Source organism: Zalophus californianus, chromosome X (genome assembly GCF_009762305.2).
Source record: "Zalophus californianus isolate mZalCal1 chromosome X, mZalCal1.pri.v2, whole genome shotgun sequence".
NCBI lineage: Eukaryota > Metazoa > Chordata > Mammalia > Carnivora > Otariidae > Zalophus > Zalophus californianus.
In genome coordinates, this window is record NC_045612.1 from 82583452 (window position 1) to 82599953 (window position 16502).

A 16502-nucleotide genomic window follows, 5' to 3' on the forward strand; every position below is an offset into this window, starting at 1 on the left:
GGGTGGGGGGCAAAGAGAGCTCTTTGGGAGGTCAACCCGCACAAACTGCCAGGAGCAACATTTGGTTGGCTGGAAGACTCAAGAGAGGAAGGGCTGTGTGGAATGTCTAGGTAGATGGACCAACAGGTGACCTTGACAATGAGTTCTGTGCTCCAAGTATGGCAGAAACATTGGAGAAAACTATAGCACCTGAAAGGACCCATGTGGGCAGAGGGCTGAGCAGTAACTGACAGGCCCTAAGGACTTGGAAGTATATAACTTTATTCCACCCCCATGCCTGGGTACTACATAAGATCCCAAACTGTGGCATCACCTGGGATGAGAGAAAAGTACATTAAGAATGACTTATATTGTTTTCCCAATAACCTGGTAAAAGGAGGGCTCAGGGTCAGAAACTGAGTTTCAGAAACAGTCACAACTCTACCTATGTTGTAGCAGTCAGATAACTGTCAGCTTTGAGGTTCATCTCTGTTCCATCTTGTTAATTGAAGGAGTTAACTTCTGTGTGGTAGGGAGGAGATCAACATCTAGTAGGGCTATGAAAATAACCCCCAGCCCCAGCCCTGTGGGATGCTGGGGTCTTAAAAATGGTTCCAGCAAAAGCTTTTGTAATTCCTTGGCACCAGAGCCTTCACGTAAGATGAACTAGATTACTGGAAGAATGTTTTCCTAGAATAATGTAAAGCCAAATTACAAGTAGTTAATATAAATCAAATTTTCTATTTGATGAATAGAAACAACACAAATGCAACCTGAGAGTCAGTGGAAACCAGTGGGTTAGAAAGGAATATTCCCTGCCATACATCGTTGACTAGCTATAATTCCCATTCCCCTTTCTGCCTATAGTGAGTGGCATTTGTTCTGAGTTATGGACAGGTTGCTTCAAATAGAAGACCATGTGTGTCAATAAAAGGTCTAAACTGAGAAGAGCCTGTGCTTGAATGGGGGAACAGACTGATTTTCTAATTTCTGAAGTTTGTAAAAGTCACACTACTTTACATTTATTTAGCAAATGTTTGACTGTCAAAGAGGGACTTCTCAGAAGCGTTCATATCTGAGCAGGTTGAAGGGCTAACATTTCCAGGTATTGCTCTGTATTGATTACATCATGGCACCGCTCAGAGACTACGGAAGAGGAGCAGGGCCACAACTGAGGGAGGTACCTGTTGATTTTCCTAAAGGTGGATGTGTGTAGTGATGGTGGGAGTACGGTAACACTGAGAAATAAAAATTGTGGTTCAATTAAAGAAAATGGTGGGCACAAGTTTCTAGTTACCATCTCAGTGGGAGTCAGGGGATACAAAGACTTGTAATAACTTGGTAACCTTTGAAACTGCCCTTTGGTGGTTGGCTGTTTCCTGTTTTCTCCATAGTAGTCAACAGTTCAACAGGGAAAAGGGACTATCTTCAGGGGCAGTGAGGAAAGGAGTTTAGGAGACTCCATTCATTCTACAGCTAATTTGGAACACAGAGACCTTTTAAGGTAGGGCGGTGGCGCTATTTGGAGAAATCACACCTTGCTCTTCCAAATTTTGCCAGGAAGATCTCCACAGGTGAAATTGTTGAACCTCCTAGTGCCGAATTTCATTCCTTTAGAGTGTCTTTCCATTGTCAAAAGTGGAAGATGGGGATTTGAATCTATTAAGGGCATGGTCTGGTTTTCTTACATGTTCTGGCAATCCTGGGATCAATAAGCGGCTTTCAAGAGGAAAGATGTAAAGACAACAGACAGGGTTACATGGCCTCTCATCGTTCCACTCCATTTGGACTCTAGAAACCTCATATTTAATTTTATTGATGGTTTTTCAAAGAGCTGAAAAGGCTGAGGTTGTGAGCGCTACGGTAGGAAAAGAAAAAAAAAAAGTGGAGAGAGACGATTGACATAACTCTGTAATAGGGCCCTGAGGCTGGGCGGTTGTAAATATTAGCCTGGCGTTTTCCACACAGCCTCCTACCCTCAAGGCAACCTGCTAAAGCTTGAGGGGCATTTGAAAGAAATCCTGCCCGTTAGGAGCTTTCATTCAGTGGCTCAGATACCAAATGCGGCCTGGGGGATTGAAAAATGCATGGGCTCTGGAGTGAGCACACTTGGGTTCAAGCTCTGACTCCTCCATACTTAGTTGTGTGAACTTGAGCAAGTCATGTCCGTTTTCCCCTCCTGAGCCTCAGTTTCCTCCTCTATGGAGCCAGGATTATTCATGCGAGAATGACAGAAACAATTCTGTACAGTGCATGATACAATGCAGGAAGCAGTTCTTAAATAAAGCCGCTGCGCTGAGGTTGACGTGTAGTGAAAGCTTGAAGGAAGTAGCATTCACTACCAACTAATGGAGAAGGGAGGTGAGCAGTAGGAGATGGTGAGAGCCTGCCTAAGAAGGAGGTGGCCTTTCCGCATGCGCGCAGTCTAGGAGCCCAGCAGAGCAGAGAGGGGGCGGGGCTAGGCTTCTGAAGGGGTTGCTATGGCACCGAGGGGCCAGGGGAGGTTAACTGAACCCTTAAAACATTACTCCCTCCCCCACCCGTCACTGCCTAGGCCGAAGGCCATTGTTCCCAGCAAAATGGCGTCGGTAATTTCCCTCCCGGCCAGAGGCCTAAATAAGGCTGAGGATGGGAATGGGACTGGAGATGAGAAGAAAAACTACAATTCCCAGGGTACACCGCACCCGTCTGCGAGGCGCAAGGCACGTGCCCAGGCCTAGCGGTTACATGCCGTCAAAAATCCGTTTTCATAGCTTCCCTTTCCCATCCCCACTTTCGTTGTTGCCCAGCCCCCGCGCGCGCGCACTGCGGTCCTGAGGGGTGGGGGGTACATGCCGTGGCCGTTGCCCTCGCAACGTAACCGGGAGACCAGTATTTGTAAATCTGTGCTTCGATTTCTAATCCCGAAGCCGGCAGGTATGGGTCTCGCGAGAAAAGACGGGAGTTGGAAAAAGGGAGTTAGGGGTGGTGGGTGAAAAGGTGCCCGCGGGTACCACATCTCGGCAGAGCTGCTGCATTTATAGAGGCTTGCGGATAACAGAGTGGATGGTGGGTGGCTGGGAAGTAGTGTGTGCTTGGACTTCTCTTTTTTGGAGGGGAAGAAGGTGAAGCAGCCGTGGAGACAGAGCTTTTGAACACACAGGAGGTGTCACGCGTGTCTTTTTGGAAAGGAGAGAAGCCTTTCTCCTCGACGCGCATCCCTCTCTCCCGCTGCGCTGAAGAGGGCGGGGGAGGAGTGCGCACGCTCTAGTTGGCTAGCCACTCGGCACCTCGCAGCGATAGGGGCTGTTCGGAGTTGGGGCTGCTCCGTCGGCTTTCTCCGCCCCTCCCCCTCTTCTTTCCTCCCCTCCCTTCCCCGCCCCCCTCCACCCCCCTCTCCTCTCCAGAATTCCCTGGCTGGAGTACGCGTGCGCCTGCTCTGCTCCCGGGCGAGCGCGAGCTTGGGCTCGCACCCCGCTCCCCTAACCCCGCCCGCTCTTTACCTACCGGCTGTAGCTGGCCCGGTGGGCTCGCGGGAGACGCTCGCGCGCGCACGCGCACACAACGCGGAGCGGAGCTCGAGACATCGAGGAGGGGAGTAAGAAGCATCGGGGGAGGCGATAGAGGAGGAGGCGGTGTGTGTATATGTGTGTGTTCTACGGTGTGGCTCGTCGAGGGGCGAGCGGAGGCTTGAAAGAGGGCGAGGGAGAAGCGAAAAGAGTCCGAGTCTCTGTCCGTGAGAGCCTCTAATCTGGTGAGGGTCCCGGGCCGGCCGGGGCTCTGGGAGAGAGGGAGGAGGCCGGGGGGCGTGTCTGGGATCCGGCTGAGAGATGAATGGGCCGGGGATGAATGGAGGGAGGCAGCGGCGGCCAAGAGTCTGTTCGGAGTAAGCGCCCTAGTGGGGGGCGGCTTGACCGAGGCAGGGTGATTGCTGTCGCCAAGAGGTATGGGACGAGGCCGGGCTTGGGTCTTCGGGGTTGTCGGAGCTGCTGTCCGTTTGAGCGAACAGGCGGAGAGGAAAATTCTAAGGGGGGAAGTGGAGAAGGGCAGGTTTGGGTTTGAGGTGCGTTTTTTGTCTTTTCTGTTTTTGTTGGGGGTGGCAACTTTGGGAGTTGATGGAAGAATAGGGGATGGGGAAGGTGAGGAGGATACATGGAGAGGCGGGAGATGGTTGACAAAGGACTGAGTGATCATTTAAGTGAGATTGAGGCTGCTGAAAGAGAAGATCGCTTCAGGTGTGGGAAGTTGAGTTTCAGTGGGTAATGGGGTGGGGGAAAGTGGATTTCATATAGAGATTCAGTTGATGTGTAGAAAGTCAAGAGGACTGGATCGGGTGAGAGAATATTGCTGTCTATGTAAGTGCGTTAGGTTCAAGGAGATTGAGAGGTGTTATTTGGGAACGGGTGGTGTTTTCTGTGACTGACAGCTTGGGGATGGAGAGGAAATGGTATGGTTTAGGATAAAAGTGGTGAGGTGGCTTCACTGTACTGAAAGAGGTTTTGTTGGACTAGTTAAGAGTGGTGAAACATTTATGGAGTGGGCTGTGGGTGGAAATCCTGCACGTGTGTATCTCCCTATCTTGGGAGTTGATAGACCCTGTTAAAATGAAAATCGAACCCTCAAAACAGATGCGAGTGGTATGGCTATTCCTTCTTAAGAATTACCTTTGACTAAAGCAATTATATGAATAATAGGCTTTAAGTTGTGAAAATCTTCTGTGTAGTAGTGATTCCATCCAACTTGAGGAGGCATTGTTACCTGTTTTTCATTTATAGTAAGTTGTAATACCAAGATAACTTTTGAAGAGATCTCAGTATATGACACAAAGCAGCAGGTGTCTTCTAGACAGTCTCTAACCTTTAGATTGATGAATTTAAAAATTGTTTAAAGTCAGCAGCCTAAGGGAAGGATACCTTGCATTAAAGGATAGCTAAAATATACCAAAGCTGAGTTTGAATGCTAAAGTAATTATACGTGATTTTTTTTTTTTTTTTTTTTTTGGTCATTCTCAATTTACCTTGTTTGAAAATTGGCACTTGCTTTTTGGTGTGAGTTTAAATTATAGCAGATTACTAGGACATTTTGTTCTCTGAATACATTACTTATCTGCTGGTAAGGATGCCTTGTGATGGTCTCATTCTGTTCTGGGTCAAGATTAATAGTTTATGGATTTGTAACTTTTCATGGTTACTTTTTACAAACTTTACTGACATATACTTATTATCTTGGAAATGTTGCAAATTTGAGAACATTCCCATGCCCTTTTTCTTTTATTCTGCTTTGATGTTGCAAAGAGTGTAATCCTTGTTTTGGCTACCCAGAGTTTAAATACAAAAGCTAATACTATGTTCATATTCTCTTAGATTAAGATGAATACTTAGTGTATTAAGGGGTAGAGTGGAAGTATAAAAGCAACATGAGAGCCTGGGAATGTTGCACCAATTTTGGCAGGCAAGGTAGCCTCCCCATTTTGAACTAGATGTTCTTCAAGTTTTGAGGATGGGAAGTGTAATCTTGGTATATCTGGGGAGTGGAAAGAGATAAGGCTGGAATCTTAGCTTGAGGCTGGGGTGAAGGACTGCCCTGCAGAATTAGGAGCCTTTGACTATTTAAGAAGGGGAACAACACAAGCAGATTTGTGATGTTCATCTCTCTTTTGCTTCTGATGCCCCTGCCCCCCCTGCCGTGCTCTCTCTTCCGTTCCCTTTGAATTTGAGCTCATTCTTTTTAGACTAACCTCTGTCATTAGTTATTCCCAAAAGCCTTTCCTGCTCCCCCCCTTTTTTCCTTTTCCCAGCATCCTCCACCAAGCTACATTAGGTGCCCCTCTTCAGTGGTCCCATCATACCTTGTACATATTTTTATTACTGTACTTCTGTCGGTAGGCAGGCAGGAAAGTTATAAAGCCCAGAAAGATAAGACCTGTCCTAGTAAGTTGAGTGGTGGACCCTGGAATTTTGACTTCTAGACCAATGTTGATCCTCATATCACAAGTCTATATTTGTTGATGTAATTATTCTATAGTGTTTTAGGAGTTAAATTTCTGTAATTTGGACTTTAACTTTCTTCCATAAAATACAGGAATTTTTCATTAAAGTGTACATTAGTTAGCCAGTAAGTGATAAAGCCAGTGGTTGCATAGAACCAGAGTAGTCAGAAATAAAGAAATGAGAATTATTATATTATTATAAGATTTCCAGTCAGATAATTTACTTTAAAAAATTAACAGAAGGTCTAAATTTTTGTGTATATGTTTGTTGGGGGGGGAGATTGTGTGTAAGAAAAAAAAACCCTTTCACAGTAACCCATCTTAGTATAAGTAGACCAGTTCTATTTGCAGATATACTTGATTATTTCTTTTGGTTAAAACCCAGAATACTTTCAGAGAGGTGGGTTTTTTCCCATTTTTTGTTTGAGATCATAAAATTTATGGCACTGTTAGGAGGTATTTGATGATTGTAAAGGACATCTATAAAACCATTCATTCAGAAATCCCCAAAACTTCAAGAGTAGAATTTGATGCCATTTTAAATTGTTTTCATAGAGCTTGTCATGAGATACTTGGTTTAGAAAATGTTGAGGTTAAGTTACTACAGTAGTGAGCCTTTAATTCCCCTTTCTTCAGGGAAATATTTTTTTCATTAACAAAATGAAGTAAGATTGTTTTCTGTGTTTTAACCTGGTAACTTTTTTTTGTGATAAAATTCATGTAACATAATGTACCATTTTAGAGTGTACAATTCAGTGTCATTAAGTACCTTCATGATTTTGCATATCTAGTTCCAAAACATTATCATCACCCCAAAAGGAAACCCTATACCCATTAAACTGTCACTTCCCATTCCCCTTTCCTCCCAGCCCCTGGCAACCACTAATCTGCCCTCTCTATGGACTTGCCTGTTTCATATAAATGAAATCATGCATTATATTACCTTATTGTCTGGCTTTTTTCACTTTGCATGTTTTTGAGGTTCACCAGTGTTGTGGCATGTATCAGTATTTCATTCCTTTTTTTAAACGTTTGTTTTATTTAGTAATCTCTACATCCAAGGTGGGTCTTAAACTCACAATCCTGATATCAAGAGTTGCATGCTCTTCCGATTGAGCCAGCCAGGTGCCCCTATATTGCATTCCTTTTTTATGGTTGAATAATATTCCCTTGTATGGATATACTACATTTTGTTTATTTATTCATCAGTTCATAGACATTTGGGATCTTTCTACCTTTTGGCTTTTGTGAATAATGCTGGTATGAATATTTGTGTACACGTTTTTGTTTGAGCACCTGTTTTCAGTTCTTTCAGGTATGTACCTAGAAGTGGAATTATTGGGTCATATGGTAATTCTGTTTAACTTGTTGAGGAACCACTAACTGTTTTCCATAGTGACTGCACCATTTCACATTCCCACCAGCAACGTACAAGCATTCCAGTTTCTTCACATCCTCACCAACATTTGTTACTTTCTGGGTTTTTTGTTTGTTTGTGTGCTTTATGGCCATCCTAAGTGGGTGTGAAATGGGATCTCATTGTGGTTTTTATTTGTCTTTCTATAATGATTAATGATGTGTAGCATCTTTTCATGTGGTTGTTGGCTATTTGAATTTCTTCTTTGGAGAACTAAGTCTTCTGCCCATTTAAAAAATTTTTTTAAATGTTGACTTGAAGGAGTTTTTAAAGAATATATTCTAAATACTAGATCCTGGTCAGACATATGATTTGCAAATATTTTCTTCCATTCAGAGTTGGTTTTTTTTTTTTTTTTTTACTTTGTAGATAGTGTCTTTTGGTGCACAAAAATTTTGAAATTTGAAGTCCAACTTATCTATTTTTTTTAAGATTTTATTTATTTATTTGACAGACACAGCAAGAGAGGGGACACAAGCAAGGGGAGTGGGAGAGGGAGAAGCAGGCTTCCCACTGAGCAGGGAGCCCGATGCGGGGCTGGATCCCAGGACCCTGAGATCATGACCTGAGCCGAAGGCAGATGCTTAATGACTGAGCCACCCAGGCGCCCCAATTTATCTATTTTTTTGTTATTGCTTGTGCTTTCTGTGTTATATTTAAGAAGCCACTGCCAAATCCAATACAATGAAGATTTACCCCATCTCTTCTTTGAAGAGTTTTATTGTTTTAGCTTTAATATTGAGGTCTTTGACCCATTTTGAGTTAATTTTTGTATATAGTATGAGGTAAGGGTCCAGCTGTATTCTTTTGCATGTGGATTATCTTGAAGTTTTATAAACTGTAAAATAGATAAGGGGATGGGAAGTATAGGCTTCCAGTTATGGAAGTAATAAGTTACAAGGATAAAAGGTACAGCCTAGGGAACATAGTTAATGGTATTGTAATAGAGTTGTATGGTGACAGATGGTAGCTGTGCTTGTGGTGAGCATAGCATAATGTATAGACTTGTGGAAACACTATGTTGTTTGCCTGAAACTAATGTAACATTTTGTGTCAATTATACGTTGGTAAAAAAATACATAATACACGATACTATACATGTATTTAAATGAAACTATTTTGTGGCAATATCTAATTATTCTTTGGGCATTTGTGGAGGAGAAATATTTCTAAATGCATTTTTGAAGGTCATGCTTTATATTTGAAGAGTGGGGATATTCTAAAGCTCTTTATGAGGCAGTGAGACTTTCATGATCAGGAAACTTCAATATGGCAAGCTAGATAATCCTTATGGTAAAGTTACATAAGTGTTTTGTTTTTTTTTTTATAAAGAGTATTATTTTTGTTTTCAGATTGTTTGTATAGGATGAAATCTTTGCTTAAAACTAGGGGGGAAAAAGCAGATTTAGTTTATAATTAACAAGAAATTGGCATTGGATTTATCCTAAAAGCAGCCATATCTACGTGTTATTTGGTTTCTGATTGTGAGCCAGCTTCTTGACCAAAACATATATCAATCAGTACCTGTGGAGACTTTTTATTTGTAGCTTAGGCTATAATCACCTGTACATTGTCCTATTCATTTAGGAATCATGTAAGATTATTTTAGTTCTGTTACTTGTAAAAATGAGAATTAAAATTTAGCACAGCACAATTGGTTGGTAAATCTCAGCCTCTAGTTAAGTGTAATTAAAATAGGGACATTATTTTGAATTGTTTTAAACACTAGGGGGTGTGTTTAATAGAAGAATGGGAAATTGGCTTGATCAGCCCCAAGACCTATGGGGTGCTAGTTCAGCTCTGATGATATCCAATGCTGCCCAGAGAATAATTTTCATCCTGATGAGCTACTATGGCATTTCCATTCAGAGTTAGCCTTTGAAGGTTTCTAGCAAGAGAGAGAGAAAAAAAAAACAACTAAAAAACAAACCCTTGAAGATAGGCGGTTCATTTACTAAGGAAGCTTTCAAATGTCCTGATAACTTACTCTGAAGCCGTTAGTCCAAATGAATTTTGGAGTATGACTTACCCAACATATTTGTAAGGTTCTACCATTCATTCAACAAATATTTATTGTGTTCCTCCAGTGTGCAGGGTTGATGTGTTGGGAATAGATGAAAAGGAAGCAAAGCAGGCAATGATCCTTTGAGGTAACGTTATAATTGGAGGACAACAGACAGTCAACAAATAGAACATAAATGCTGAGAAGAATGTGTTTTTTAAAAGATTTTATTTATTTTTTATTTTTATTTTTTTAAAGATTTTATTTATTTATTTGACAGAGAAGACTACAGTGCCAGGGGGAACACAAGCAGGGGCAGTGGGAGAGGGAGAAGCAGGCCTCCCACCGAGCCAGGAGCCTGATGTAGGTAGGGCTCCATCCCAGGACCCCGGGATCATGACCTGAGCTGAAGGCAGACGCTTAACGACTGAGCCACCCAGGGGCCCCTAAAAGATTTTATTTTTAAGTAATCTCTACACCCAATGTGGGGCTCAAACCCACAACCCCGAGATCAAGAGTCACATGCTTCACTGACTGAGCCAGCCAGGCACCCTGAGAAGAAATTTTTTTAAAGGGTGCTGGGATGTTAGAGAGAAGCCTCTTTAGCTCAGGTGGTTAGTTTGGAAGGTTTCTTTGAGATCTGAATGTTAAGAGACCAGCAATTCTTAGTATCCTTTCTGTTAATTGTTATTTTGTTAAATTGTTAATTTATTTCTTCTAAACACTTTAGGTTTCTTAATATTTTAAACGTTTGAGTTATGTGCTTTTGTTTCTAAGGAAAAAAAAAACCAGGTACATTCCTTATGAGAAGAGACCATGTTCCCAATTGAAAATGTCACTGGAGTAGGAGTCAGCCTGGGTTCTAGTCTTGCTTTCAGTGTAATCTTGTGTAAGTCTGTAAGCATCGATTTCCTCATTTGTTACTAAACAAAGCAAAAGCCCTACCTGTTTTGCAAGTTTTTTTTTTTTTTGGCTAATTAAGTGAGAAAATATACTTTGTAAATTATACAACCATGTATGAAATACAGTGTATTCTATTAACACATTTTTGGAGTCAGAGTTTCTCGATTGAGAAGTGTTTTCCTACCAATTTAAAGCTTTCACGTTTCTAACCATCTGGTAAATTTTAGCACCAAATATCTAAACTCACTGATTAATCAGGAGGGGTTGGGTTCTTAGAAAGTGGTAGTGTGGTAGAAAGTATGTTGGATTTGGAGCTAGAAAACTGGGGTTCCAGAATTCTCCTCTTCACTTACTAGCTTTATGACTTGGGCAAGACACTAAACTTTTCTGAGCCTTCCTAATTTTCTGAATTTGGAGTAATACCACATAGCTCTCAGGGTTGTTGTTAGGAGTAATTGAGTTAAATAGATGAAGTTCTTATGGAAACTATAAAGCAAGGTTTGATAAATTTTTCTGTAAAGGACCAGACTGTAAATATTTTAGGCTTTGCAGGCCATGAAGTCTGTTGCAACAACTCAGCTCTGCTGTTGTAGCAGCCATAGGCAATATGTAAATGAATGAGTATGGCTGTGTTCCAATAAAACTATTTATGAACATTGAAATATGAATTTTGAATAATTTTTCTGTATCATGAAATACTATTCTTCTTTTGATTTTTTCCCCCAACCATTTAAAAATATAAAATTTTTTCTCAGGTCACCTGCTGCACAAAAACTGGCAGTGGGGTGAAGTGAGTTTGGCTTGCGGGCTTTATGTAGTTTTGCCACCATTGTTGTAAAGAGTTAGGCAGAATAAAGTGTTAATTTGGCATTTGAGGGTAGGTAATTGATAAATATAAAGCCAGGTGCCCCAGTAAATATAAATTGTTTAATTTTGATAATGAAAGAAGATGGAGATGATCTCAACCCCTTTTCTAATTTGGAGACCCAGAAATTTCTTCACACAAAGTGAGCATCTTTAATTGAGGAAATGATCTTGCCAAAGCAAAACTGGATGATGGCAGTGAGGAAGAAGGTAGTTTTAGTGTTATAAACTCCCAAGAACTGTAATGTGGTTATGCATTGTATGTATCTGTGCTATACAGGACTGTGTATAGTGTTATGCATGTGGCTCCTTGTCATATGTGGCCTCGTATTATGAATAAAGAGTGGACTTGGGAGTCCAGTGCCTGAGTGGAATTCTGGCCTGGTTTTTATTGGCTGTGTGATTTTAGACAATTAACTTAATTTTTTGAGCCTAGTTTCCTCATTTGTAAAATGGGAATAAAAATATTATCTACCTTAAGATTTTTGTGATAATTACATGAGGAAATGCATGAAGGGGCTTACGGTGCTTGGCACAAAGCATTCAGTAAGTGTTAATTGATGATATTTATTTGGATCTATGTTGTACATACCTTATTGGTTTTCTTCTTCCTTCAGTTATTTTGAGAAATGATAATATCCTTAACTGGTTCTTTTATGCAGGTTGTTGATGGACAATTCTGCTTTAAAGGATTAAAATATCATAGAGGTAGATTAAAACCTTAAGGTCCAAGGGCTCCTGGGTGGCTCAGTTGTTAAGTGTCTGCTCAGGTCATGGTCCCAGGGTCCTGGCATCGAGCCCCACATCAGGCTCCCTGCTCAGTGGGGAGCCTGCTTCTCCCTCTCCCACTCCCCCTGCTTGTGTTCCCTCTCTCGCTGTGTCTCTCTCTGTCAAATAAATAAATAAAATCTTGAAAAAAAATAAAAAAATAAAACCTTAAGGTCCACCTTTACATAATTTCTATCCTCCAGTGGGTAACTATTATTAAGAGTTGACTGTAGGGGCACAAGGCTGGCTCAGTTGGTAGAGCATGCAACTCTTGATCTTGGGGTTATAAGTTCAAGCCCCATGTTGGATGTAGAGATTACTTAAAAATAATTTAAAAAATCTTAAAAAAGAATTGACTGTGAACTTGTACAGTCCTTTTTTCTCTGTATTTACATGTATATGCATATGCAAATAAAAAATAAATATGTTATGACTTGCTCTTTTCCCAAAGAATATGACTTAGGGCTCTTTTCATGTCCATATATATATGTTCACATCATTCTTTTTAATGAATACATAGTGTTTAACCTGCAGGATAAATTAAGAGCATATCTTTCCAGGCTTTTTTATATGCATTTAAACATATGTGAGTACATTTAGAAACATAAGGTTTTGTGGGGTTTTTTCCACATAAATAATATGTTGTATATGCTATACTATAATTTGTTTTTTTCACTTAATAGTATTTATGTGTAAGAGATTTTTATACACTAGTATATATCCATCTCTCATTTTTTAAACAGATGCATATTGTTACATAGTACAGATGTACCAAGGCTTACTTTACCATTCTTTATATATGGATATTTAAGTTCTTCTCAGTATTTTTTGCTATTCCAAACAATGCTTCAGTAAAAGTCCTAATGCATGTATATTTGTATACATACAAGAATATTTCTCAGGTAGATACTAAAAAGTATAATTACTGGTGATAAGTATGCATTAAGATATTTGGAATTTGTCAAATGAAAAGGCTATTCCAGTTTGTCTGCCAGGAGTGCATGAAGTGCTGAATTTCTCATACGCTTCTCGAAATGTAATATTAACAGATTTTTTTGGCTCATCTGATGGATAAAAAATGATATTAAATTGTTTGAATTTGCATGTCCCTGCTTACTAAAGAGTTTTGAGCCATCCTCCTATCATCCACATATTGGCCATTTGTATTTCTTACTGATTTTTTTTTAGTTCTTTATATATTCTAGATATTAATGCTTTGCTATACATGTTGCAAATGTTTGCTCCCAGTCTGTTGCTTAGCTTTTAACCTTGTTCATGGTCAAATGGGCAAATGTGTTAGCTTTTTATTAATGGTCTTTGCATTTTGTCTTTTTATGAAAGCCCTTCTTCAGGTTAGAAATCTATTCAGCCATATTTTCTTTTAATAGTTATATAGTTTTGCTTTTACGTTTAGCTCTTTAACCTACCTGGAATTTATTTTTGTGACTGGTTTTAAGTAGGGCTTTAGCATTCCCTCCTCCATCTTATAGACAGTTATTCTGACTTATTATACTATCTGTTCTGTGCTGAAACTACATTATTTAACTTAATATAGCTGTATTATATTACGGCTTTCTTTATATAGGTATTGCATATTTCTTCTTGAGTTTATTCCTAGATGAGTATGTTTATAGCTCTGTTGCTTCTTGTACAGATAGTGTGTGTGTATTTAAAATCTCAGTGACCTGTCTTCCTCCAGACACCCAGCCTTTCCCTCCCCTTCCTAGTGCTGCCCACCTCCAGGTCCCTCACCTTAGAATAGCTGTTTTTTAAATTACATTTTCTAGCTGATTATTGCCAATGTATAGCAAAGCTATTGATTTCTGTTTGTTGATTTCATCTTTGGCCTTTCTGTTGAGCTCTCTTGTTAGTTCCTATTACAGTTTTTAGTTGATTTGTTTGGATTTTCTAGATAGATAATTGTATAGCCTGCAAGTTTTGAATTTTGTGTCCTACTTTCCAATATTCATACATCTTGTTTTATTTCCTTAAATGGCAGCAGTGATAATAAGAATTCTTGGCTTATCATGTCTTAATTATTGTTTATGTGAAAGATGCATAAACCTCACTCATAAGATAAATGCTAATTAAAACCACACTGAGATTCTTTTTAAAATCTATCGGAGTGTTAAAAGTCAAAACGTTTGATAACACCTTTTTTGTTGTCAAGGCTATGGGGTAAAGGACACTTTTACACATTGTAGGTGGGAGTTTGAATTGGTACAATGCCCATGGAAGGCAGTTTGGCAGCATTATATATAGATACACATGTATTATGTGTATTATTCTGGATATATTAGCATACTTCAATAAAAGTTAAATATGCAAATTTCTTTTGCTCCAACAATCTCATTTTAGGAAATACATATACACACACACACACCCCCACACACATATATGCAAAATATGCAATGCTTTTTGTCATAACAAATAACATAGCAAATAATTGAATACTATATACTATATAGGTTTTAAAAAATAAGAATGAGGAACCTCTATGTAGTGACAGGGAAAAAATATCAAGTTGTTGTGGCTATAAACAAAAGTTTGACATATACTATGCTACTTTTTATGTAGGGAAGGAGAAAGAGAACATGTATTTATATTTGCTTATTTGCCTAAAGAAACTCCAGAGGGCTACACAATAATCTAATGAGTGGTTACCTGTTGGGGGAGTGGTGGGAACTGAATGCATGGGAAACAGGGTTGGGAGGGAACCTGTTAATTATATACCTCTTTGATTTTTGAATTTTAGGACTATATTTTTAAAAATTAAATTAAAAATGGTTTCTTGAATTATTTCAACTCCTCCAAGAACATTTTTGTTTCTCTTGATCTTTCTTTTCTTTGTTACAGGTTTTCTCCAAATGGCTGTCTCCTGATTCTGTCCGTATTTAAGAATGAGCTAGTAGAAGGGCTGACTGGGAGTTCTGTGTACGGAGAAGGGTTGTCAACTGGTAGGCTTTATTTTGGGGTGAGTGGGTGGACAGCTGGCTATTAACACTTGGAGGACCCAAATACCAGAGGGCAAAGGGCTTTGTTCTGGGGTGCCCTTGTTCATCTGGATTTGCTGAATTTGATATTCTGTGTGTAAGGATTTTTGTCTTTGGTGGAATAGGGAGGAGAGTTCATCAACTGTGTCATAATTCAGACCTTCAATTAGTCCCTTTTTTTCGGCCTTTTTTTTTTTTTTTTTTTTTTTAAAGCTTTGGCGCTTTATGGGATCACTTATCTCTGGGATTTGGTCCTGCAAGTCTTCTCCATCCTGGGTCGGAACCATTTCTATTACATATTTTAGGTTGTAGTATCCTTTGATTTGTGTCACTAGCCAGTTCTTTCCTGTCTGCTGTCTGTCAGAAATTATTGAAATCTTGTATTTACTATGCCATTTTACATCTGTGTCCTTGGCTTGTGACATACTTTTGTACTTTTTTTTTTTTACCATTGCTTTTCCAGGGTCTTGGAAAGTACAAGAGATATAAGTGTTCAGTTCATCTTCTTGAACCAGAAGTCAACAGTAGTATATGTTAAACTTGAGTAAACTGTAGGCTCCTTGAGGATAAGGACTTTTTTCTTTTATCCCCAGATCCTGACAGTGCTTGGCACTTGGTAAATGTTTATTGGTGTGACTATACATATAGAGAGAGGATTATTAATGGGAAATTTACTGTGTAATTCTGACAATTTATTAAAAATTTATTGAGTTATACTTGACATACAACATTGTATTAATTTTAGGTGTGTACTACATAGTAATTTGACAATTCTATACATTATGCAGTGCTCACCACAATAAGTGTAGTTACTATCTGTCACCATACAAAGTTATCACAATATAATTGACTGTATTCCCTATGCTGTAGTTTTCATCTTTGTGACTTATTTTAGAACTGGAAGTTTGTATCTCTTAATCACTTTCCCTATTTGCCTATCCCCTCACTCCCCTCACATCCTTGTCAACACTGGTTATTTCTTGTCTTTTTGATACTAGCCATTTCTGACAGGTGTGAGATGATACTGTGGTTTTGATTTGCATTTCCCTAATCGTAATATTGAGCTTTTTTTAAGTAAGCTCTGTGCCTAACGTGGGGCTCAAATTCATGACCCTGAGATCAAGAGTTGCATGTTCTACCTACTGAGCCAGCGGGGTGCCCCATGTTGAGCATCTTTTCATGTTTCTCTTGGCCATCTCTTTGTCTTCTTTGGAAGAATGTCTGTTCAGGTCTTCTGCCCATTTTTAAAAAAGATTTTATTTATTTATTTATTTATTTAATTTAGTGTGAGAGGGGAAAGGGGCACAGGGAGAGGGAGAGAATCTCAAGCAGATGCTGCCATGCTGGGCTCAGAGCTGGGTCTCACAACCCTGAGATCATGACCTGAGACGAAATCAAGAGCCGGACACTTAACCAGTTGAGCCACCCAAGTGCCCCTGTCCATTTTTAATTGGATTATTTGTCTTTTGGGTGTTGAGTTGTATGAGTTCTTGGTATATCTTGGATATTAACTCCTTATCAGATATGTCATTTGCAAATATTTTCTCCCATTAAGTAGGTTGACTTTATATGCATTCTTTCAATTGCTGGTTCCAAAAGTTGAAATTC

General features: G+C 39.6%; 1 protein-coding gene across 3 annotated transcripts in view; it reads left to right on the plus strand.

Moving 5' to 3' along the window:
* Window positions 1-3503: 3503 nt before the first annotated feature.
* Window positions 3504-16502, plus strand: part of WNK3 (WNK lysine deficient protein kinase 3) — a 155809-nt gene continuing 142810 nt past the window's right edge. For 2 of the 3 annotated variants that reach the window (XM_027609128.2, XM_027609129.2), the window contains exons 1-2: window positions 3504-3712; window positions 14758-14858. The gene's annotated coding sequence lies outside the window, so the exon portion shown is untranslated. The remainder of the gene's footprint in view (window positions 3713-14757; window positions 14859-16502) is intronic. The other variant, XM_027609130.2, reaches the window with a different exon arrangement.